Source organism: Delphinapterus leucas, unplaced genomic scaffold (genome assembly GCF_059928025.1).
Source record: "Delphinapterus leucas isolate spDelLeu-1000000601 "Yukka" unplaced genomic scaffold, BTC_Dleu_Yukka2 spDelLeu_asBTCV2_sq81, whole genome shotgun sequence".
In the NCBI taxonomy this organism is placed as follows: Eukaryota; Metazoa; Chordata; class Mammalia; order Artiodactyla; family Monodontidae; genus Delphinapterus; species Delphinapterus leucas.
Genome location: NW_028322290.1, coordinates 1,106,339 through 1,131,072, shown reverse-complemented (window position 1 = coordinate 1,131,072; position 24,734 = coordinate 1,106,339). Strand labels below are relative to the sequence as shown.

The 24,734-nt window shown below is 47.0% G+C and overlaps 1 long non-coding RNA gene across 1 annotated transcript; it reads left to right on the top strand.

Moving 5' to 3' along the window:
- Positions 1-20,944: 20,944 nt before the first annotated feature.
- LOC149743777 (uncharacterized) lies at positions 20,945-23,370 on the top strand. Its single transcript, XR_016391792.1, has 3 exons — positions 20,945-21,228; positions 21,725-22,953; positions 23,079-23,370. It is a non-coding gene; the product is annotated as an uncharacterized LOC149743777 (long non-coding RNA).
- The last annotated feature ends 1,364 nt before the right edge of the window (positions 23,371-24,734 follow it).

Here is a 24,734-nt window from a genome sequence, read left to right as displayed (position 1 = left end):
AACAGCGGATGCCTGGGACTCGTTTCATTGCTTTCAAAGTTCCTTTAAAAAAGGTGAGCAAAAGTTAATACCGTATTCTTCCAGAAATCTGAATTCACCATATAGAGCCCTGGCTCTCAACCCCGTCGTACTCCATTTTCCCTTTTTATAGCAAATACTTTTTAATACCTCTTTTACTATCCAGAAATGGGATTCATAGACAAATACAACCAACTTTTGTACTTAATTAAAAAACAAAAAAAAAACAATGCAATGCCCTAACTATAAATAAAGAATAAAGTAATTTATAAGAAAGTAATATGTATCTCAGTATGTAAATGTTTGGGGATGACTATACTAGAAATAAAGAAATAGTCGGTTACTTGTACCATGAATGCAATAAACTGTGGACTTTGATTGATAACGATGTGTCAGTGTTGGTTCATGAATTCTAACAAATGAAGCACACTGGTATGGCATGTTGATAATGGGGAAGGCTGTGTGGGATGAAGGAGAGAGGGTGTAAGTGGGAACTGTGTACATTTTGCTCAGTTTTGCTGTGAATCTCAAACTGCTCTAAAACTAGTCTACTAATGAAGAAAAAAAGTGTGTGTTGCTGACACTTGAATAACCAAAGAGATCAATGGAACAGGGTACATGTATAAGCCAAATACATGAAAGAATATTTAGCAGTGAAAGCCATCCTTCCTATATGTAGATATTCAAGAAGTATTTATTTCTGTGTCTATTTTCAGGCACTCCGCTTGGAGCTGGCAATACAGTGGTAGGCAAAATTGATGTGGTCCCTGCCTTCTGGGAGTTTAGAGTCAGGTTAGGAGACCAACATGAAATAAACAAACATAGAAATAACTATATAGAAGTGAGCTTATTTTCTTCGGTCTAATCTCTCTGGAAGAAAGGATTGTAATATCGCTTGTAAGCTGCAGAGGAGGAAACTTGACTTTGAATCTCATATGTTAGCATCCCAGGGTTTGAATAAATGGATAACATAGTAAAGGATTTTAAACATATGTTCTTCCTTATTTTATTCTTTCTGACAGAGTTTTGAAAAGAATCTTGCTCCAGAAGAACGTTTCTCCCCCTTGGATCTCTTAACAAAATCCAAGGACAGAATGAAGAACTTGGGCTGATTATTGACTTAGCAAATACTCGCCGCTCTTACAAGCCAGAGGTAAATGGAAGGCGTAATTGAAAATGACCTTCTTTCTGATACTGTAATAATTCATAGTAGTTCAGTAGTTATCATCTTATGCTAAGGTGAGTCCTGGCCTTCTCTCGTGGGTTCAAAAAGGGAAGCTAGTGGTTTCCTTAAATACACATTTGTAATTGCTGTTTCAAAATGAGATGAAAGATATGAATTGAACTATAGTATTTGGCAGTAGGCTCTAGATATGCTTAAGAAATTCTGTAAGCTTCCATGTTCTACATTTTGAAAATGAAGTAAACTTTTAGTAGTTACAGTAGTATCCTAAAAAGAAAGAAAGGTATGTCCATTATGTCTTTAGCACTTATGTTAAGCAGTTGCCTGAGCATGTTTAAGCATCAGTGTAAAAGACAATTGTTCTCTAAGTTTTATGCTTCCTTTTCCTGATGCCTTCTGATATAGTACAGAAACCCATCTATTCTCTTGGCCCATGTAGGACATTCCAGTGCAAAAGAATTATCCTCCTTCTGACCTGTTCCATGGCCTTGGGAGACAGTAACACCTAATGTCTTTTAATATTTGTAGAGCAGTTTGCCATTTAGAAAGTTCTTTCATATCCATTGACTTAGTTAATCTTCACAGCAATCCTTTGCTCTTGAAGTGGAAGTAGTACTGATATCTCCTACTGAGTGCTTACCCTGCACTAAGCTCAGAGGATAGACAACTACAATTACTAATTTTACAGACGATGAAACTGACTCTCGGAAAAGGAAGAATTGAAATTTCAGCTCTGTTATTGCTTTTTTTTTATTGTGGTAAAATATAGAGAAATCATATTTCTTTTAACCGTTTATAAATACGCAGTTCAGTGGCATTAAGTACAGTCACAGTGCTGTGTAACCATCACCGCTGTCTAGAACCAAAACTTTTTCATCATCCTCAACAAAAACTCTGTAACCATCAAACAGTAACAACCCCATTTTCCCTCCCACCAACCCTTGGTAACCTCTATTCTATTTTCTGTCTCTGTGAATTGGCCTATTCTAGGTACCTCGTGTAAGTGGAATCTGCAGTATTTGTCCTTCTGTGTCTGGCTTATTGCACTAAACGTCGTGTTTTCAAGGTTCATCCATGTTATAGCACGTAACGAAATGCCATTTCTTTTTTGGCTTAGAAAATCCCATTGTGTGTACATAGACCACAGTTTGTTATTCAACGGTTGATTGACACTTGGTTGTTTTCCACCTTGTAGGTATTGTGAATCATGCTGCTGTGATCATTGGTGTACAGATATTTGTTCAAATCCCTGCTTTCAGTTCTGTTAGATGTGCAGCGTAGGTAGTAGCAGAGTTGTTGGATCATAGCCTACTGCCAAATACTAAGCTGTACGCTTAACCTGTGAGAAAGTGCCAAACTGTTTTCTACAGTGTCGTCTTGTTTTTAAACAATTATCACAAATTTTAAGCATATACAAAAGTATAAAACTACTGTGAGTGTTCCTTGTATACCCAGGAACTCATCCAGCTTTCTTATTTACCAACTGATGGCTGTCATGTTTTATCTATACCCCCACCTGTTTCACCCCATTCCGTATTATCTTGAAGCAGCTCCGAGACAACATGTAAATTACACCTGTACGTTTTTGGTACGTGCATTTAAAATATAGGACTTTTATTCCTTAATATCATTTTTTAATATTAAATACCCAGGGAGTGCTCAAATTTGCAGTTGTCTCCTAAACGTCATAAAAAATTGTCTATAAGAATTTTGAATTAGATCCAAATAAGGTCCACACTTTGCCGTGGATTGTTAGGTCTCTGAAGTCTTGTTTAATCTATAGGTTCTCCCTCCATGTCTCTCTCACTTTTTTTTTCCTCCTTGAATTTTGTTTTTAAAGAAACCAGGTAATTTGTCCCATCTAGATGCCGATGATTACATTCCATGTGTTGGTAACATATTCTTCAGTCCTTTTATTTCCTGTAAATCGGTAGTCGATCTGAATGAAGCTTGCATGTTTTGTTTTGGCAAGACAGTTTCATGGGTGATGATGTGTTCTTCCATGGAGACGTATATAGTTGTGTCTTTCTGTGGTATTAGCAGTCACTGATGATTCATACCTACATCCATTAATTCAGTTGAGGCTTCAAAGAATGGTGAATTCTGTTGTTCTTTTTTTCACTTATTAGCTGGGTATATTTGTACGAGGAGAAGATTCCCCTCATCAGCTGTTTGGTTGCTCAGTTGTAGAGGCATGATTCTCTTCTTTTATTTAACAGTTTTCAAAATAATGAGTTGATTCACAAATATCCTCCAGTGTTGACCAGTTTTGTAAAATTTTATTTATTCCTCTCACCGTGGACTCCGTTACAGTTATTATTCTAACTGAGGCCCTATCTTTGGCCAGTTGGAGCTTCTCGGTGACTCCTGAGTCCTTTGGACATGACATCAGTTGTTTCTAGACTTTTTCAGTGGTCAGAGCTAGGAAATATGTACGTTTGTTTTTAATATTTTTAAAATATGTCATAGGTTCCTACTGCTACTTTCCATTTAAATTCAGAACTAGAGAATTTTCACTTATCCTTTTCTGTCTTCTATTGATAGTCTACTTTCTCCCACCTCAAGAATACCAGTTCTCAACAATGCCTGAAATTGCCTCTGTTTCCTAATTCGAATCCAAGTTCTTCTGACTCTATTCTACTACTCTCCTTAAATCACAGCCGCTTTATGGCCCTTGAAATGTAAGATAGAACATAAATGTAGGCAGAACTGTTTATATCATTTTGAGTTACATGTGCATTCATTCACATAGATTTGCTTTTCCTTTTGCATGCCTGGTAACTGTCCGTTCTGCAGTTTGAATGAAAATCAAGTGATAATTACTGGTTAAAGCAGCTTTGGAAAAAATGGCTCTCATCAGAATGACTGACATACAAAGTTTAATGTACTCTCCTGGTTTATATTCTGCCTTCTCTAATTAATTTTTTATTCTTTCCCTACAAAGGAAATAATACATATTTTCATGGTTTTGCCTTATAGGACTTACCAGAAACTCTTCCTTATTTAAAAATGTGTACAATTGGGCATCAGGTGTCAGATGACGACACTAGTTTTAAATTCCAGTGTGCTGTTAATGGGTTTCTGAAAGAACATAAAGATAACGGTGAGTTGCTTTTGTGTTTGTTTTTGTTTTTCCTTTACCTGAACTTTGGTATGCATTTTGAGTGGGGTTGGGGATTTTTAACATTTTTAATAGTTCTGACATTCGTGTCAAGTTGTGTTTGGTAACATTAAGGTGGAAATGTCAGATGGTGCTACTAGAGTACGGTGTTTTTCCTGTTTATGGTCACAAACAATTTAGTTTAGTTTGGAAAGTGATCTTTGTGAGAAATATGAACTGAGCTAGCTTACTTATCTCTTTTTTAAAAATTTGAATGGAAAATACATAAAAACATAAAAATGTTCTTTTGTCCTGTTCATTGGTTGAGAGGTGGAAGAAAAGGTTTAGACTCTCAGGTTCTTAGCCTACATAAAAGAGAAAACAAAAAGCAAAGGTTCAGAGTGAGACAGATCCCTAGAAGCAAAACAAAACAGAGTGGACCAGGTAGAGTGGCTTCCTCATCATATATGTGTTTAAGATATTTTTGCTGCTTTTACCCTTCGGGTGCAAGTGAGGAAGAACACTACCACCTCTTACTCTTATCTTCAGACAGGAAGAACTTAAAAGGCTGGTGTTTTCTTGTTTCCGCTTTAAGATCTACTCTGTTGATAGTAGGTGTTAATAGCGTGTGAATTTTAAGGATCCACTTGCCTTTTTCTAGCATCTAACTATCAGAAGGAACATGGTGTTTGCCATGTTTTAAGACTGAGGAATCTTTTGTCTTTGGAACACCACTGACGCCCATGTGAAAGTGTTCATTTTGTCCTCTTTCTAAATTTAGCCTGAGGAGTGTGCACTTTATTAAATCAATGTAACAGACAGTAAATATTCCGTGTATATATAAAATGATGCACGTATATACATAAAACAGGGAGTAGGGGAGAGGGAATAGAGATGGAGGTGGGAAGATAGGGGATAGGAGGCGAGAGAGAGAGGGAGAGACTGGAATTTCAAGATAAATGTTCATTCTATAACCTGGTTGCTTAATGCAGGTACTAGCTCTTAAATATCTTCAGCCCTATTCACAGATCTTCTGTGTACTTTAGCTTTAAAACTTGAGAGGCTTGGCCTGTCCTGTGATAACCAGGGTGTCTAGAAAGGAGGCAAATTATCTGATGTGTTTAAACTGTAGTCACAGAAATGTTACCTCTTAAGACGTTAGGGCGCAGCTGCCGGCCTACTCACTTCCTCCAGGCTCCTTTGTGTGTGTTCTGTCTGTTCCGCGTGGGCTAGAAGATCCTTACAAGTGCATGAGAACACGTTTGTAAACCTTGATTGTTCACATGTTATACCAAGTGTAGTCCATTGCATATGCTGACTCCTCTGTGGGTCTTCTGCATGCAGTGGGCTAACTTCACCATGCTGTCTGCCATTGCAGTCTCAGGACCTTAGTTATGATCCATTGGTGACTTCCTCTGCTGTAAGGCCCTCCCACAGATGCCAGGCTCACTGATAATGAGGAGGAGACTATACTACGCACTCCCTAGAATGGGTAGAGACTCAGAAAATGAATTGTTTCAGTAAACACCGAGAGCCTTATAGGTTTGTTGTTAGGGCACGGGGATACAGAGGTGAGTAGAAGTCTTTGTTCAGTAGCAACTTCCAGTTGTCTAGGAAGAGAAACATGTAGTGAGTCTAAGTGGGTTAATTATGATAAAAGAATCAAGTGCAGCAGGAATATAGAGGAGAAATTGAGGAAGGCCTGACTGAGGAGACAGCGTTTGAGCTGGGCTTGGGGGAAGAGGATTTTGCCGGAATGAGGAAAGGACAGCCCAGGTATTGGGGACAGGTACAAAAGGCCCAGGGCTTGAACTTGTGCTCTGGAGGGGCAGCCTCTGGTGTGACTAGAGGGTAGTGTGAAAGGGCAAAGAAGTCATACATTCATTTTCAGCAAATATTTGTATAACACCTTGTAAGTTGAAGGCACTGTTCTAGGAAGTAGGAAGAGAACAAAGCTCTTGCCCTTACGTACTTTCCATTCTAGTGGGGGAGAGAGATGAATAAATAAGTCAATATGTGGAGTGTCAAGCGGTGGTAAATGCTTTGGAGAATAACAAAAGAAGATGAAGAGGTGAGGGAATGTGGTAGGTGATCAGGGAAGTCCCCTCTATTAAGATGTCGATTGAGCAGAGCCTTGCAGTGAGAAACAAGCCATTGGCTATCTGGGAGAGTGGAGATGGGGTGGGAGGGTGTGTTCTGGGAGAGTGGAGATGGGGTGGGAGGGTGTGTTCTGAAGCAGAAGGAATAGTAGGTGCAAAGTCCCTGAGGCACGCCTGTGCTTGGCATGTTTGAGGAATAGTAAGGAAGCCAGTGTGGCTGGACAGGGGAAAGTGAGTGAGGGCAGGGCAGTAGAGAATGAGATCAGGGGAGGCTGGCAGGGCAAAGGAGGGAGGTGGATGATGTAGGTCCTTGTAAGTCATAGTTTGAACTTATAATTCAGTTGGAGAGACAGACTGATATTTGTTTATAAAGAGTTCTCAATGCTGTGCTAACAACCTGGGCTGTATTCTGTGCTAAGTGAAGATGTTCAAGCGACAGAGCAATCCAGCCAAGTTTATATTTTAGAAAGATAACAGCGTCACTATCCAAGACACATTGTAGACTATGTATGTAGTACGTGTATAGTGTGCTGCTCTTCTATAAACTACAGGATACCTGTTACGTACAAATACTTACATACAAGATACAAGTGTGAATGTAAGCACTTGGGAAATATCTGAAAGAACCACACAAGAAACTGGGAGAGTCGGACAACTTTCCATGTCCCGTATGATTGGAATGCTGAAGGGTACACACACGAACTAATGGACGTGTGCTACCAGCCTCCGGCTAAGGAGGGAAATTGCAGGCATCAGAATCCTCTTTACCGATCAAGCGCGTTAATCCGCCTGCGTGATGACAGTCATCTCGACACGCCACGCGGTGGCGCATGCGCGGTAGAAGGAGGTCCGCGAGCTGCGTGGGCTTGTGCCTAGGCGCCTGTGGTTCGTGGCCTTGTGCTGGCACCGGGGATGCCGGGTTGGCGACTTTGGCACTCCTGGCGGGGGTGACATGAGCCAGTTCGTCGGCCACGAGGAAGGGCGGAAAGCACATCCCGGAAAGGTAATGCGCCTTGGCCCCTGGGCGTTGCCGGTGGAGCTCGGAGCCCCTGGGCCTGGGCTTCCGTCTCTTGTGCTGTCGCCTGTCACAGTGGCCCCCGGCGCTGTGCTAGGGGGTGCTGGTCGTCTCGCGGCTCAGTTCATAGTAGCTGAAAGGGACAGTGTGTGATGTTCTGATTTCTCCCCATCGTTTTAAAAGGGAGGCTCTGGCCATTGCTCCTTGGGTAAAATGCAGCGGGACTGCTTTTTAAGATGGGACTGTCAGTGTTGGGGACCCTCCTTAATTACCAGGATGGAATCCCCTTCAGTTCCTCAAGCTGTGTTGTTTAGGCACAGAAAATGTGAGTAATAGGCACTGGAACTAAGTTTGAGTGAAAAAACGCACCGGTACCGCCGAGTTTTCCATCGAGACAGTTGATCCGTGTTGTCTCTTGGAATTATAAAGGGCGTACTGTTGCTTCCTAACCAGTGTCCTTTGAGAGCTCTACCTCTGTACGTTCAAATGATGAATTTTGAGGCTTTGCTCATACGTGGAGTAAACCCTTAAATTCCCTAAGACCTTCCTTTCCTCCGTCTCATACCCCATTAAGCCCGCTTCAGTTTATCTCCTGAATTTCTTCTGAATCTGTCAACTCTTCCTCAACATCCTAATACTGAACTTGCCTGTCTGTTGCAGTGAGGTCCTAACTAGTGTCCATATATCTTGTTTCCTTCCAATCCATTCTTCACACAAGAAACCTTAGAAGCAAGTTGGGACATTGCTCATAAACATGGCTCAAAAACATTGTTTTGAGAATAGAAAACAAACTGTTGGCCTTTAACACTCTGCGTGGTCTAGAATCCTGTCTGCTTCTCTGCTACGTGGACTCCAGCTTGGTGCCTCTCCAACTTTAATATGGGTATGCCTCTCCTGTGGATCTTGTTAAATGCAGGCTGTAATTCAGTAGTTCTGGGTGGGGCCTGGATTCTGTGTTTCTAACGAGCTCCTAGGTGACGGTGACCCTGAGAGCAAGGGTCCAGCTCCTGCCTTTCTCCCTTCTTTCTGGAAGAGCAGGACGTCTGCCCCCCCGGGAGGAGAAAACATCTGCAACGTGACTACTAGCAACCAGCTTCCCTCACAGGCAAGGGACCTTTACCACTGCTCCCTACCATTTTGTCTGAGGCGCAGCAAGCCAAAACACTGACATGCTGAGGTTTGCAGCAAAGAGGAGTTTATTCACAAGGCAGCCAAGCGAGGAAGTGACGTGACAATAGCTCTCAAATCCGCCTCCCCAAAGGCAAGGGGCTTGGGGTATCTATGGGATAAAGAATAAAGAAGCAGGGCAGTATGAGGCATGGGGAGCATGAGGAAAGGTGATTGGGAAAAGGTGTGCCCATCATTGTTCTGAGCTGGCGTAACTAGGCTACGGGGCTCAGCACATTCTCAGGCTGTAGTTTTCGGCCCTCTGATGGCAGGAGGTCAAAAGGCACTGGGCCAGGTGGAAGATCGGTGGTCCTCTCCAGTCTTAACCAGCTCAGCCTAACTAGACACAGCTGATTCCAAGTTCCTGGACAATACCCGGGGCAAACATCTTATTGCTTATGCTACGTGCTATTTGGAGGACGTGCAAGTGTTCAAGCTACCTTGAGGAGTGAAGACAGGATTTGACTAATCCTTACACATGGTTTCACCTCCAGATGAGCAGAAGAGGCCTGTAGGCTGAATCTGGCTCCTGGCACCTGGAATTGGAGGCAGATGGTTTAAAAACAGGCTCTCCCGCCCTCTGTGTTATCTTAGGTAGATAGACTATTGAACCTTCCTGTGCCTGTTTCTCCACCAGCAGCATGGGGACACTCAGAGTCCCTCTCTTGGGGGCTGTTATGGGGGTTCAGTGAGCTATAGATGCATGCACAGGCACACGGGAGACACCCAGTGTGTGTTAGCTTCATGCTTACTTTTTATTAGGAGACCAGTATTGTTAGAAGATTTCTGGTTTGGACAACAGATTAGATAGGTGGTCATTACTATAGTTTATGCAACAGCAATTCACATTACCATTTGCAAAAAAGCAGTTGGTTGTCCAACGGGGATTATAAACATCCATTTACCATGAGCTACTGAACAGATACTTTACAGAGTAACTACTTCAAGTACTATTTAAGATCAATTCTCTATGTTGTCTTAAGCAGTTGTTAACCCCCAATTTCGTGAATAGTACCAAGTAAGTCACTTGAACATCAGCTAGAGCAATCTGTTATCACTTAGCAAGCCTAAAGCTATAGTTCAACAATTTTATTTACTGTTCTATGACAAAAATGACTCTCAACAGCTATGCCCTGGATAAGTAATCAGCTAAAGCTAGTTTGACTGACCAAATCTGATTTACTGAGTGAATAAGCCAGTTGATTTAGAAAGGTCTAATGCCTATTTCTCATCCATTCAGCATTCAACTGTTTCCCATGCCTAAAATGTCTTTTTTCCCATTCGTACATATCCAGATTCCTACTTCTGTGCCGTAGGGCTTGGCTGAACTACAACTGCCTTTAGTGACACTTTTCTCACCTGCACAATTGGAGATAATTTTAGTCTCCTCAAGACTCCCACGGGGTTACCTCTGTTGTGACACTTGACGATTTGGTGGCATATTTTACTTTATTTTATTTTAAATAGCCTTCCATTACTCCGTGCACATCAAACGGTAAATGCTTTCTCCTAGTAAACGTGTATAACGATTTTCTGAACTCTTCTGCTCTGGGCAAGATTCATAAATACACCAGGCAAACATAGTGAAAGAGGAGACAGTACTTGTGTTATATTCAGTTGGGTCTTGATACCTAAGTGTGACTCTTAACCAAGGATTATGCAGTAATTAAGGACACAGGTTAAAGTTGTTTAGAGTGTGTCCTAAAGTCTCCCTGGCAGAATTTAAATCTCTCCTCTGGAAATTGTAGACCTGAGACAAATTACTTCCCTAAACTTCATTTCCTACATCTGAGAAAGATAATAGTATCTACCTTGTAGTAGACTGAATAGTACCATTGCCCCCAAATGTCCACCTTCTAATCCCCAGAACCTATGAATGTCACCTTAAATGGCAGAAGGGACTTTGCCAATGGGATGAAAGTAAGGGTTTTGAGATGGGGAGATTCTTCTGGACTACCTGGATGGACCCAGATGTAACCACTGGTGTTCTCGTAAGAGAGAGGCAGAGGGAGTGTTTACTCCAAAGAGAATGTGATGATGAAGTTGGGGTTGGATTGATGTGGCCAGAAGTCAAGGAATGCTGTCAAGGAAACAGATTCTCCCTTAGAGCCTCTAGAAGGTGGATGGACGGCCTTGTCAACTCCTGGTTCCAGCCCAGGGAAACTGGTTTTGGACCTCTGTCTTCCAGAACCATAAGAGAATGAGTGTGTTTTGTTTTACGCAAGCTCATTGGTAGTCATTTGTTACAGCAGCCATAGGGAACTAATGCGTACCTCATAGGAACTATTTCTCCAATGAAAATGTGTGACTGGAAACACACTTGGTGGCATGTCTGACACACGGTAGGTATGCTACTGTGGGTAGTTCTTGGAAAGTAAAGCCTTGGTTTTTGAGGAATCATCAAAACCAGTACAATGGTTGCCATGTTTCTCCTTGTTCATCCTGGTGACAAACCTGTAGAGAGAGCTCCATCCTTTCCCACAGGACGCCCACCCCTAGTACTTACAGGGAAGAGGTTATGTCTCACTTCAGGCACCTTCCTCTTTCCCTTTCTACTTTTTGTTTCATTAATCTTCATCCAGCTGGCCTTTCTAAGTTAAAAAAACAAAACAAAACAAAACCATTTCTCAATGGATTCAGATACTACCCCAAGTTAATATTCCAACCATGTTCTTGTTCTTCTGGGTCTCACCACCAGAAATTTCTGAGCTGAAATCCTCTCTAGTTTCTAGGATCAGTCACTTTCTAATTTCTCCCTTCTCAAGTTCAGAGTCTTGTCAGTTTAGTCCCTTCCCAAACCACAACATCTATTAAGGTGACACAGCAAAGTGATGAAAGTCTAGACGGTCTGGTTTTCATCCTGGGTTTCTGCCCGCTACTTACTGTGTGGCATTAGGCAAGCTATTCAACCCCCCTGGGCCTCAGTTTCCCCCCAAAAAGGTGAATATTATGAACATTACCTACCTATAGGGTTGCCATTATGAGGATTAAGTGAGTTAATATTTGCTAAGCACTTAGAATATTACTTGTTATAGTCTAAGCACTACAGTTGTGCTTGTTAATAATAATAAATGCAATTCCAAGCGTATAACTTACTCAACTTTCTGTCATAACTTTGAAGTGTTGGTCTGTCTGTTGGCCAGCGTTGCAGGGAAATGAGTCGAGGCATGGGCTGAGGCATTGCTACCAGTGCGTGGTGTGTTCCCAGAACTAGGAACAGCCGTGTGAAATAGGTAGTGGTTCTACTTGGAGACGGGGCAGACTGGAAAATGACAGCCCTGGAGGTGTGTCCATAGGTTTGGTGTCAGAGCTGCTGCCTGCTGAAGCACTGATGCCGGCCTAAGCCGTAAATGGGGGGGGCGCTGGGGAAAACAGGGGCAGAATGGAAAGGGAAAATAGGGGAAGAACGGAAAAAGATAGCCTAGGGAGGAGGTGTGGTGTCCATAGCTTCGGGGTCAGAGGTGCTGCCTGCTGCAGCACCGATGACACCCGAAGCCGTAGATGGGGGGCTGGGAAAAAGAGGGGCAGAATGGAAAGGGAAAACAGGGGAAGAACGGAAAACGAAAGCCCGGGAAGGTGGTGTGGTGTCCATAGCTTCGGGGTCAGAGGTGCTGCCTGCAGCAGCACCAATGACACCCGAAGCCGTAGATGGGGGGCTGGGGAAAAGAGGGGCAGAATGGAAAGGGACAACAGGGGCAGAACGGAAAACGAAAGCCCGGGAAGGTGGTGTGGTGTCCATAGCTTCGGGGTCAGAGGTGCTGCCTGCAGCAGCACCAATGACACCCGAAGCCGTAGATGGGGTGCTGGGGAAAAGAGGGGCAGAATGGAAAGGGACAACAGGGGCAGAACGGAAAACGAAAGCCCGGGAAGGTGGTGTGGTGTCCATAGCTTCGGGGTCAGAGGTGCTGCCGGGAGCAGCACCAATGACACCCGAAGCCGTAAATGGGGTGCTGGGGAAAAGAGGGGCAGAATGGAAAGGGAAAACAGGGGCAGAATGGAAAACGAAAGCCCGGGAAGGTGGTGTGGTGTCCATAGCTTCGGGGTCAGAGGTGCTGCCGGGAGCAGCACCAATGACACCCGAAGCCGTAAATGGGGTGCTGGGGAAAAGAGGGGCAGAATGGAAAGGGACAACAGGGGCAGAACGGAAAACGAAAGCCCGGGAAGGTGGTGTGGTGTCCATAGCTTCGGGGTCAGAGGTGCTGCCTGCTGCAGCACCGATGACACCCGAAGCCGTAGATGGGGTGCTGGGGAAAAGAGGGGCAGAATGGAAAGGGACAACAGGGGCAGAACGGAAAACGAAAGCCCGGGAAGGTGGTGTGGTGTCCATAGCTTCGGGGTCAGAGGTGCTGCCTGCTGCAGCACCGATGACACCCGAAGCCGTAGATGGGGTGCTGGGGAAAAGAGGGGCAGAATGGAAAGGGAAAACAGGGGCAGAACGGAAAACGATAGCCTGGGAAGGAGGTGTGGTGTCCATCGCTTTGGGGTGAGATGGGCTGCCTGGCTGATCTGAGAAAAGCGAGTGAAAGTGGGAGAGCTTCTCCCTAGCTGCTAACTCTTCTCAAGGTCTAGCACGCACTGAACACTGGCCTGCCGGCTCAGCCTGGGTGTTGCCATTGCATTGTACGTGTCACAGAGCAAGGGCGGGCGGGTCAGGGGGTGGGCTGGGGGCCCCACACAAGCCCAGCCCCTGGAGAAACCCGGCCCGAGGGCAAAGAGCCCGAGCCCTTCTGGACTTTCTAGCGGCTGGGACTTGTCGCTGTGGGTGGCAGGTGTTTGGCACCGGATGGGCCACCATGCGGAGACTGTTGGGGACTGTGGAAGCCTTGTCCTCCAGAGCTCACGCTGCCTGGGCACCGGCTCTGCAGACCCCTCAGCCCTGGGTATGTATCGGCCAGCCCTTCCCCGCAACGGGGCCCAGAGGCCAGAGCCTGCCCAGAGCTGAGTGCAGGAGGCACCCAGAGCTTGCCAGGCTGTGGCCCGCCTCCTCCGTGGACCTCCCCAGCTTGTCCGCGAGCCCTGGAGACAGGAGCAGGAGCGCCTTCTCCAGGGCTGCTGAGCTGCCAGCATCACCGTGAGCCAGGCGGTGAAGGTTTCTGAGCAGGGGATGCAGAGCCCTGACCCGACTGGATGCTGCACCCCACGATGTCCCTTCCTGGCAGGTAGGTTCTTTCTTCACTTGTTGTTCGAAATTTGGTAAAAGAACATTTCAACCTTCGACTGTTCTTCAGGGTATACAGATGGTAGTGGCTTAGCCGGGATTCGAAGCAAGCCTGTGTGATTCCAGAGCTCGTGCTCTGGACTCTGGCGCCTCCTTATCATATATGCTTCATGTGTTACTTTTTCTTTTGTTTCTTGAAGTCCTTATGATACTTAGCCCTAAGTGCCATACCTGTAATGAACACATCCACTGCCTTGTAGGAGGTGTTCTTTTGTTCAACGCGTGAATTGGTCATCCACCACACTGGGTTCTAATCTCAGAAGATAGGTCAGGGACCACCAGTTGTCAGCATAGCACCATCCCACATTTCTGATTGAGGCTTGGAGCCTAGATTTTTCCCTTTGGTCTAGTTTGAAGGATCCAGGTATGTAAAGCTTATATTCTAGATAAATCATGGGCTATCCTGAAAGGAATTCATCAATGAATTATTCTGTATGGATTAGAAGCCAGTTTCTCTGGCCTTCCTGGAGTATATCCAGTAAGGCATCTCATTCATGTCTAGAAAGCAAATATATCATTTATTGCAACTTCAGCGTGGAGCGATGTATTGGTTTAAAATAAAGTACGAGCAACACAATTTGGTCACTGTGAGTATGCCGGCTGGGTCCACTCTTTACTACACATATGTAACTCTAGAGCTTCTTATGCCCCATAGAGGAGACATACTCTTGTGTGTCTAGGACAAGGGAAACATGTGTTGTTATTCAGGAGCTGGAAGCTACAGCATGACAGGAAAGAATTGAAAAATCCTGGTCTTGGTCTACACGTCACTTTACCTTGTCCGAATCTTGTTTCTTTGGCTTGCTTCATTGGAGTGTTTTCTGTCTCCTGGGACTGACATTGTGTGTTCTGTATCAGGCATGTGACATGTAGAAGTTTCAGAACCCAGAATCATATAGATCAGTAAAAATCTATATATTTTTGTTTAAAATCTATTTAAAATCACACTGGGCATAATTCATATATTCCAAAAGTAGTTTGACCCTCTGCTCATGAGATTCTTTTTATGGTATGTCGAAGCAAATTTGGACTTCCATCCCCAATAAACTTTGAGGTTGGAGGACACAAAAGCTTTTGCTCAGACCTAAATTCTGTCTGAAAAAAAAAGGGTAACTATTATAAGCCCTTTCTAACCTCTCCAGGAGCAGAAATGATTTACAGCTATGGCATTGAACCATAATTTCTTGATCTCGTTTGAGAAGAGTTCAGTAAGAAACAGTGTCTTGAGTTTTGTTCGTTGGTTCCCTGTTTTCTTGTCTTGCGTGCCAACAATCCACTGTAATACGTGAGTGAGTATGGCAGCAGGCCGAGTGTTCCCTGGAGCTCATTAAATGAACGTGTTTTCCTGAAATGACTTTTGTCTCCTTGTTTTCAGCCCCTCTTCTTTCCTCTGTCCTTTACTATAACCAGGGCTCAGCAAAAGCTGACTGGCTTTGTGCAGACCCTACTTAGGGTAGTCTTTTCTTCATTATTTTATTCATGGCCCCTCCATTTCATTGTTTGCCTTCTCGAAATGTGTTGAAATCTTTCTGTGGTTGATGACTTCCACAATGTCTTGGCTCTTATTGGTTGATTAATTTGGGTATTTCTACAGTTTTATTTAAACCTGGTTTCAGGAGGACCAGAAAGTAAATATATTTCCTAGTCTGCCATCTTGAGCTGAAAATCCCTGTGGATTTTAGCATCCAATGTTCCCATGGGTAAAAAACCCAACCTTGGCATTAATAGATGTACACTCAAGATTTCAGCTTTTCTTGAGCAATCACTAAGGATTTAATATGCGGTCACTTCTAATGGGAAAATAGTAACTATCTCATGGCGTTGATTTGAGGATTAACTTAGATAATGGACAAGAAAATGCTTGGTAAGGTTTTAAAAGCTATAAAAAATGTTTTTTGTTATTATTTGATTTGTTGCTATTTCAACTTTAGCTGACAGTTGTTTGTGACCTTGCTTATGTGAGAAAATGCCTTCTGGTTTATTGTTTTGAAAGCCAGATTATATTTTTCAATAGCTCAATGGAAATGGCATCATTTGTGAAGTTGAAGGGTGAAGGCATAAATGTTTCTTGACATTTGAATCAACTATTGGTCTTCTGGGGCTTGTCCTTATTCTCCTGCAGTCTCTAATCAACATGGCATCCAGAGAGATCCTGTTAAAACGTAAGTCACATCATGTCACTCCAGGCTCTTCAGTGGCTTCTTCACAGGAAAAGCAAAGTCCTCAAAGTGCCTCCACAGCCCTAGAAATCTGGGCCTCTGTTTCCTCTCTGACTGTTTCCTTCTCCTCTCCACTTTGCTCCCTCTGTTTTCCACACACTGACATCCTTTCTGCTCCTTGGATACTCCAAGCCCACTCTTGCCTCATTGCCTTTCCATCTGACTGTTCCCTCTGCTTGTACTATTCACTTCCCAGATATGCACCTTGCTCCCTCTCACAACCTTAGGTTCCCTCTTAAATTTTATCTTCCCCAGAAAGCCCTCAGTGATCACTTAGTTTCAGATCGCAGCCTCCTCCTACCAGCTAACAATCTCCATCCCCCTTCCCTGCTTGCCGTTTTTCTCCAGCACTTACCTGATATACTAGTTATTCTACCCATTTATTCAATTTTTATTTACGTATTTACACTTACGATTTTATATTTGCTTCTTTACTTTTGTCTCTCCCCTCAGCTCGAGAGAGGCTATATTCATCTGTGTTAATCACTGCTGTGTTTCCTGAACATGCCTAGAAAACATACTGAAGAAGGGTGCCTGAAATTTGGTAAGGGAGCCATCAATTTTCTTGGCTGAATGAAGAAATGTGTTCATAAATTAATGAACAAATCTCTGGGGTTTCTGAATTAAGGACTAATGGGAAGAGGAAGGCAAATGGTTGGGACAGGGTACTGCAAGAAGTAGTATTTGGAGTACTCTGATAGCTCTCCTAATAGATAACATTTTGTTCATTTAAATAGTTTTAACGAGAGAGCTGGGAACTAGGGACACACAGCATCGAGGTTTTATAATGCATTCTGTAGAGTTCTTTTCGAGTGTGTTCAAACATCATTGAAAATATATGCATGCATATAAACCTCTGTTACTTTATTTAGTGCTTTACAAGAGCCCCTCAAGGAAGGGGTAGTAGCAACTATCAGTATCCTTCCTTTATGATGAGCTTAATTTATTCAAAATTACATCCTAATTTATTTGTAACTGTGAAACTAGACTTAGTTATTTAGTAGACCCTCCCTAGAAACCTATGACGTTAATAAAACCAACAAAAATGTGTTCAGGTTCCAGTGATACACACACTACAGACTCAATTATGTGTCATCCATTTTAATGAAGGGAAGAAGTGATTTAACAAACACAGAGCAAACAAACAGAATATGAAGGTTTGTCCTCCATTAATATTAGTAATGGATAAAGTGGGCTCCAACGCCTTCAAGGTAGCTTGAGACCCATCATCTCTGTGTCAGGGGAAGGGGGATGCTCGGCCAGGATGTCTTTCTGTGTCACTGAGAAAAATTTCCGTAATATATAACGATACTTACTGAAACGGATATGGGGCATTTGGGTAATTAGGAATCCGTTAGCATATTTTTCCGGAAGCCTTGACTACGAAACGAGGATAGTAGATTTGGACACTTGCAGCTATGCAGAAGTTGTTTGGGTATTCATCTTTATGCCGAATGAAGTAAGCTTATTTCATCTCTGCAGCTTCCCATATACCATTTTCCCACCTCTGTTTTGTGTTTGGAAAGACTTTTAGAAATTAAAACTCAAGTTAAAAAGTGAGTGACGGGCTTCCCTGGTGGCTCAGTGGTTGAGAGTCCGCCTGCCGATGCAGGGGACACGGGTTCGTGCTCCGGTCCGGGAAGATCCCACATGCCGCGGAGCGGCTAGGCCCGTGAGCCATGGCCGCTGAGCCTGCGCTCCGCAACGGGAGAGGCCACAGCAGTGAGAGGCCCGTGTACCGCAAAAAAAGAAGAAAAGAAAAAGAAAAAGAAAGAAAAGAAAAGAGAGTGAGTGACAACTTAAATGATATATGGAATATTTTGCTGACTTAGAAGAGCATGCAGAATTAAATATGACCCAGTTGAAATGTTAATTTTATTTTAATGTGTATATTGGGGTGGAGTCTTAAAGGTGCCAGAAAACAAGCATTCACCCATCCTGTTTGGAACTGCAGCACACAGGCACCTTCAGTTACCAGTTCTGTTCATTCCACAGAATCATCTTGGGAAAACATACTGTGTTTTATGTACCTGGTGTATATCTTAACCAGTTTGAAGAATTTCCCAAATACCTGTTAATATGTAGTTCTCCGATTCCAATCTTGCCACGTCCTGTACCAGTGACACAGCACATAGGAGTTTTATTTCTCTTTCTTTCTCTGGGTTGTTGAGAACCCAACGAAAGAACAATGGAATGGCATCAAAGAGATCAGGGTTCTTGACTCAGATTTACCATAAAATAATAGTGTCCTCTTGGGAAAATTATAGTTGTTCTAGGCCCCTTTCCTTTTCTTTACTTTGACAGAGCTGCACTAGATGACCCCAAGTAACACTGCGCTCTTTGCAGTAGCAGCTTAGACGTTATTGGTTTTCTGAAACAAATGAAGACAGTGACACAGGAAACTGTGCAACATCTCTGTAACGATGTTTTCTTAGAGTTGCCTCCATTTTTCAGATGATAAGATGGCTGAGCACAGAAGTAGGTGTTTTGACCAGAGGTTCCAGAGTAGAGGGAACTGAACCACAAGTTTCCTTCATTCCTGAAGCTCACTTAGCCGAAACATAGGCTTCTGAATATTAAGCTGTAAAGCATATTATCAGTGTGCTTTAAAAGAAGCGGTTCTTCTAGGATTTCTAATTAATAGCAGGCGGTTTTGAAATTCTTAGAAGATCATCGAATTTTGTGAGATTTACAGCTCTATTTTCCTGTCAAGCAAGTTGTATCAGTGCCAGACAATCATCTGAGCTTCTGGATGCTTCTCTGAACCTCTTGAATTTTTCTTCTTGCTATCTGAAATTCATGCCAGATAAGCCTTTTTGTAGAGAGCGTGTACAGACTTGTCTATTTTCATATAAGAAAGCGATGCAGTGAGCCAGGTCGGGGGTTAAGCCCTCATTCTCAGAGTGGTATTGAGCTCCTGGTGAAATGTAATCCTCATTTCCTCAGAATAGAAAAGCAGTTATCTCACGTTTTTAATGCCATTAACTCTTTATACATTTATGTATGATACATATATTTATTGTACCTACGAGGTGTGCTCTCTTTGGGAAGTACAAAGCTATTTGAGACGTAAGTTGTTCATTTTTTTGTTTTCCCACAAATACTGTGACCCTTTGAGCAGGAAGGTCTGTGTTTTACTAACATCTAGAACAAGCAGCTAACACGGTGTCTAAGATGTAGTCAATAAATATGAAATAGGTAAATGAACACATTTTTAAGGAAGGGCCAGGGCATGAACAAATAGAAAATTTTCATTTTCAGTCACAAAGCCACAACAGACATAAAAATGATACAGACAACAAGTGCTACGGTCATTCAAAGAAGGCATAGAATAGATACAACAAGGATCTCCCCTATGGCACAGGGAACTGTACTCAATATTTTGTAATAACTTATAAGGGAAAAGACTCTGAAAACGGAATCACTGCGCCGTACACCTGAAACGGACACGACATTGTAAATCAACTATATTTCAATTAAAAAACAAACAAACAGACAACAGCAACAACAAAAAACCAAAGAGGTCATAGAAGTTCTTATGAGATTCCAGAAGAGAAGAGAAGCCAAATGAGGACGGGAGAGGCGGCTTTTGAATCCGTTCAGAGGAGAAGTCACAGAGGAACTAGTCATTGATCTGAACTTGAGATTAAGATTAAGATGAATTAATCTGAATTAATTAAGATTGCAACACAGGGATATTACAGATGAAGGTAATCACATAAACTTACTATACTGAAACTTGCAGAGGTTATGAGTGTTGTTCAAGATCCCAAAGCAAGTGCATTGTGGAATCAGAATTTTAAGTGAGGCCTAATGAACTAAAAACAAACCAACACAGAAACAAGCCCTTCCTGTGACACCACGTTGCCTTTGAAGTCGTTTTTTTTGGTGGGTTGGCAGAAACTGGTTCCAGTGTTTCTTGCAGGAATGACTGGCCATAGGACTGGGCGTCGTAGCTTCCTGCCAGGCGGCCGAAGGTCGCAGGCAGGTGGGTCACTGGGACACCCGCGGAGGGGCTCCTGCCCGGCCCCCTGGCCGCTCAGTGCCCCTGCCCCAGAGCGGGGGTGGGGGCCTCAAAGCAGCCTTGTCTGAGTCCCCTGCCACTAGAGAGAGTATTGGCCCAACACTTGTAGAAAACGGGGACCTTGCTGGCAGTTCAGTGGAGGGACACAAATAAATCTTTGCCGACTTTCTGCTGAAGCTCACGAGGGTTCACTCCTAAGCCTCTTACAAGGCCAGCTGCCGAGGCTGCGAGAGATGAGTCAGGGCTCTCCCTCCACCACGGGGAGATCGCTGGTTAAAGCGCTCACGAGGGAGTGAACCGCGTGTCCGCACCGACACGCATGGGCAGACCTCGTCGATGCCTTCTGTCCGGGGTATGAAGCCCTCTCCTGCCTCTTCCAGGCTCTCTAGAAAGCATGTGCAGAGCCTCCCACTCCACCCTCGGACTCCGTGGGCCACAGCTGGAGGGACCAGCCAAGGAGCCGTGGCAGGAGGAGGCCAGAGGGCAGTGGGCCTCGGCCGGAGCCCGTCAGTCGGTCCCCATTCACACACCACCAGACGATCCTCTTGACCTGGGCAGTAGCCGCCAACCGACCGCTAAGGTGAGCCCGGCGCGCGCTTGGCTACCTGGCATGGCTGGGAACCCCAGGATCTCCTGGCAGAGGCGGGCATTCTCCTGGGCCGGGTCCGCGGGCGTCTGCGTGTGCAGGGCCTGAACCACCTTGGCCAGGACGATCTGGCACAGGTTGAAGAGGCCTGGGGCGTGGGAGGAAGGAGACGGGGGGCTGGCACCGTGTCCAGGCCGCGCTTGCCAGCCGGGCAGACCGGAAGCCCCCTTCCCTTCCCTCGGTCCGGCCGCATCTGGGTTGGCCTCCCGGGACTTGATGAGCTTGTCCAGCAGCTCCTGAGGGACGGTGCTGCCCGTGCCCCACCAAGACTGGCAGCAGCGCCAAGGGCCTCACAGGGCACGGCGCCCCCGGCCCCGGAGCCTTCCCTCTGGTTCTCATCACCGGCTGTCACCAGACTTGCATGCAACGTGCTTTTCTTTTCTCTTGTCTTCTTTACGTCCCTCAGCCACGCAATGCGGTGAAGCCCTGACGCTCGCTGCCGCGTCGGTACACCCTGAGAACACGATGCTCAGCGAGAGAAGTCATACACAGAAGGACACACAGGGCGTGACCCCACTGAGGAGAAACATCCAGAGCAGGTAGATCCACAGAGTCAGCGAGTGGGTTCCTGGTTGTCAGGGGCTGGCGAGGGGACGGAGTGATAGCTAAGGGCGTGAGGGACATTTTCGGGATGATGGAAATGGTCCAAAGCAGTAGTGACGTCTGTACGGCTCAGTAAACTGTCCCCACACGCCCCGGTGCAGCCTGTGAGAGCATCGCTCTCAGGATGAAGGGCTGACCACAGGAAGACCGAACGAGCAGTGGGTCCTGGGCCCAGACTCTCAGCTGGCGCCCCCCACGTGGGGAAGTCACCGGGACTTGCTGAGCCTCCACGGAGACTGGCAGCAGCCCCCGAGCTCACAGGGCACTGCGCCCCCGGCCCCAGAGCCTTCCCTCTGGTTCTCATCACCGGCTGTCAGCAGACTTGCAGGCAACGTTCCTTTCTTTTCTTTTGTCTTTTTTAAAGGCAACTCTTGAGTACATGTATTTAACATGCAGGGAACCAGCCCTGACTCCTTGATCTGGGTCTTCCAGCCTCTAGAGCCTCGAGGACATCCATTTCCGTTACTTACGCGCCCAGTGCCTGGGGTTTGATGATGGAAGCTGACACCGAGGGCGTCACCACGTGTGGGGTGATGTCAGTGAAAGAATCCCGCGGCGAGGGCCTGCCTGAGGACCACGCATGCCCGGGCCCTCCCCGCCCCCTGCCTGCAGCCCTGCGCCTGGGAGCGGAGCTGGTGCATCGCATGCCCGACGTCGTGGAAGTTGGTCTCCCGCTCATCGTGCCGCAGCAGGGAGGGCAGGTTGGGCGTAGGCTTGGTGAAGTTGGCCACCATGGCCGCGATGGCGATCTGGCAGCTCCCATCGTGCTGTAGGCAGGCCGAAGCAGGCCGCGTGCCCGGACTTCCCCACCCTGCGGAGGGACGTGGATGGGGCCCCGCTTCCACAGAGGAGCCCCGGCCCACGGCCGACAGGTTCCCCCACGCACGCACCGAGGATAGAGGTCAGGTAGAACTTGCCGATGGATGACCTTGCCCGAGGCCGCGTCCCAGACCGTTTAGAGCCTCACGTCTTCGTGACCCATGCTGGTGCCCTCCTCCAGGTCGAAGGTCAGCCCCAGCAGCTCCTGGGAGATGCCCAGCAGCCCGCGTGTGACCGCCTGCATGGGGAAGGACTCATTGAGCAGGTACTGGCCCACGTGGTAGCGCGTCTCCTGCCCCTGGTTCACGTAGTAGCGCAGGTCCCAGGCGTTGATGGGGCCGTCAAAGTGCAGGCCCCGCCTCTGGCACTCGGCCTTCTTTAGCTCCAGGATCACGGCCGCTCCTGCTCCCCGAGGGGCTTCAGCTTCTGGGCCAGCTCACCTGCGGGCGGAGGGGAGAGGCTCGGCTACGTCCCTGGGGCGGCCCCCCAGCCACCCCCGACCCTGTGCCCCTCGAGGCAGAATGAAGGGTCTGGGAAGGTGACCCCCAAGGGCTGACACAGTGGGGTCTCAGGCAGCACCACGTCCGGTCAAGGTCCGCCTGACCCCGTCCCCACTGGGACTCAGGGAGAGGCGGTGTTACCTAGGACAGTGGCCACCACCTGGCTGGTCTTGTCCGTGTTCATCTCCAGCACAGAGTCGGCATGGTGCGGAACCCCAGCAGGCGGGACTTCAGGGCCTGCAGCCTCACCAGCTCCCTGAGGATCACGCAGTTCTCCTGGAAGCCAGAGACGGAAGGCGCTGCGGACCGAGGGCCACGCCCTCCCCGCGGGCCCCGGGCCAGGTCTCTGCAGGCGGGCAGGGCTCCCAGGCCACTGGCAGGCACAGCCAATCCCCCTCCCTCCTCCTCCTGGCCCAGATTTCTAGACACTTTGGTGCTGTCCTAACACGTGGTCTTTATTAACACAGGTCCTTTTGGAAGCAGAAACGGCATGAACGTGATGGGCTCTAAGGCCAAGGGCAGGAAGAAATGCGGCCAGGCTCTCCAGGAGCCACCAAGGGGCCTCCCCGGGCTCAACAAGACAAACACGGCTGCCGTGCAGACAGTAGCTCAACCCCACGGCGCCCGAACACCCAGCCCCTGGACGGTGAGACACCTGTTGCCGCAGGTGGCCCGTGGCTCACTGATGAGGCCCGGCCCCAGGCGTACGCCACCTTCTCGGAGGCCACCTCTCCGGTCTGCAGCGAGGTTCTCCTGGGAGCCCCCAGTCACCACAGCACCAGCGTGGCCTGTCTGTAGCCCAAGAAGGTGGGGACACAAGACTGTCCCCCGTGCCCCCCGCATCCCCCGCGAGGCCGAGCGAGCACCAGTGGTGTCTGCGGGGAAGATGAAGGGCTCACGCACAGCCCGCATCTGCAGAATCACAGACTGCAGCCACATGCGCTATGGAACAAACACAAGTGTCCACGCAGGACCCGATGTCTGAATGTCAAGGCCATGCCCGGGCCACAGTGAGAAGGTGCATCCCCCATGCAAGCCACAGAGAGGGGATGGGGGGGTCCATCTGCGATTCTGAGCTCATCGGGCATCACCCCAGAGGGAGAGGGAGAGGGAGAGAGGTAGACAGACGTACAGAGGGAGAGAGAGAGAGAGGGAGGGAGAGACGTCTCTCCCTTCCCTGGGGGTTCTCGAGTGCAGCCAAGGTTGAAAACCACTGCATTTTGGGAGATGGGTCCTCGTGGAAGAGTTAAATAGTCGCTCATGGCATTATCGACACATACTAAAAAGGCCCCAAATCTTGGGGAGTCAGGGAGGGGAGTGTCGGCTGCCTCGTAAACGAGGAGAGATTGGGCATCAGAGGAGGTGCCTGTGCAGCCTGCGCCCAGGGCCCCGCAGACTTCATCTCCCAGCGGTGGTCCTGGGCTGGAAGTCAGCGGGGAGGTCAGGCTGTCCAAGCATCAACGTTGACTTCAGGGCTGATCTAAAAGGCGCCTGGGGTTTGTTGAAGCAGAAAAAAGAGCAGTAGGGAGAGGATGGGAGTGGGAGGGGGAGGGAGCCCCCCTCCTCAGCACTTCTACCGCTCTCCCTCTCTCTCTCTCTCTCTCCGTTTCTCCCTCTCTCCCTCTACCTCGCTGCCTCTCACTCTCCCTCTCCCTCCATCTCTCCCTCTGCCTCTCTCCCTCCCTCTCTCCCTGTCCCTCTTTCCCTGTCCCTCTCTCTCTCTCCCTCTTTCCCTCCCCCTCTCCCTCTCCCCCTTTCCCTCTCCGTCTCCCCTTCTCCCTCTCTCCCTTCCTCTCTCCCTGTCCCTGTTTCCCTGTTCCGCACGCTCTGGCTCTACCTCTTTCCCTCTCCCTCTCCCTCCACCTCCTTCCCTCTCTGGAGAGGGAAGGAGGTGGAGGGAGAGGGAGAGAGAGATGGAGAGGGAGGGGGGAGAGGGAGAGAGAGATGGAGAGGGAGGGGGGAGAGGGAGAGAGAGGGTGGAGAGGGAGAGAGTGATGGAGGGAGCGAAAGATGTCTCTCCCTCCCTCCCTCTCTCCCTCCCTCTCTCCCTCCCTCTCTCGCTCTCCCTCCCTCCTTCTCCTCCCTCTCCCTCTGGCTCCAACTCTCCTCCCTCCATCTCTCCC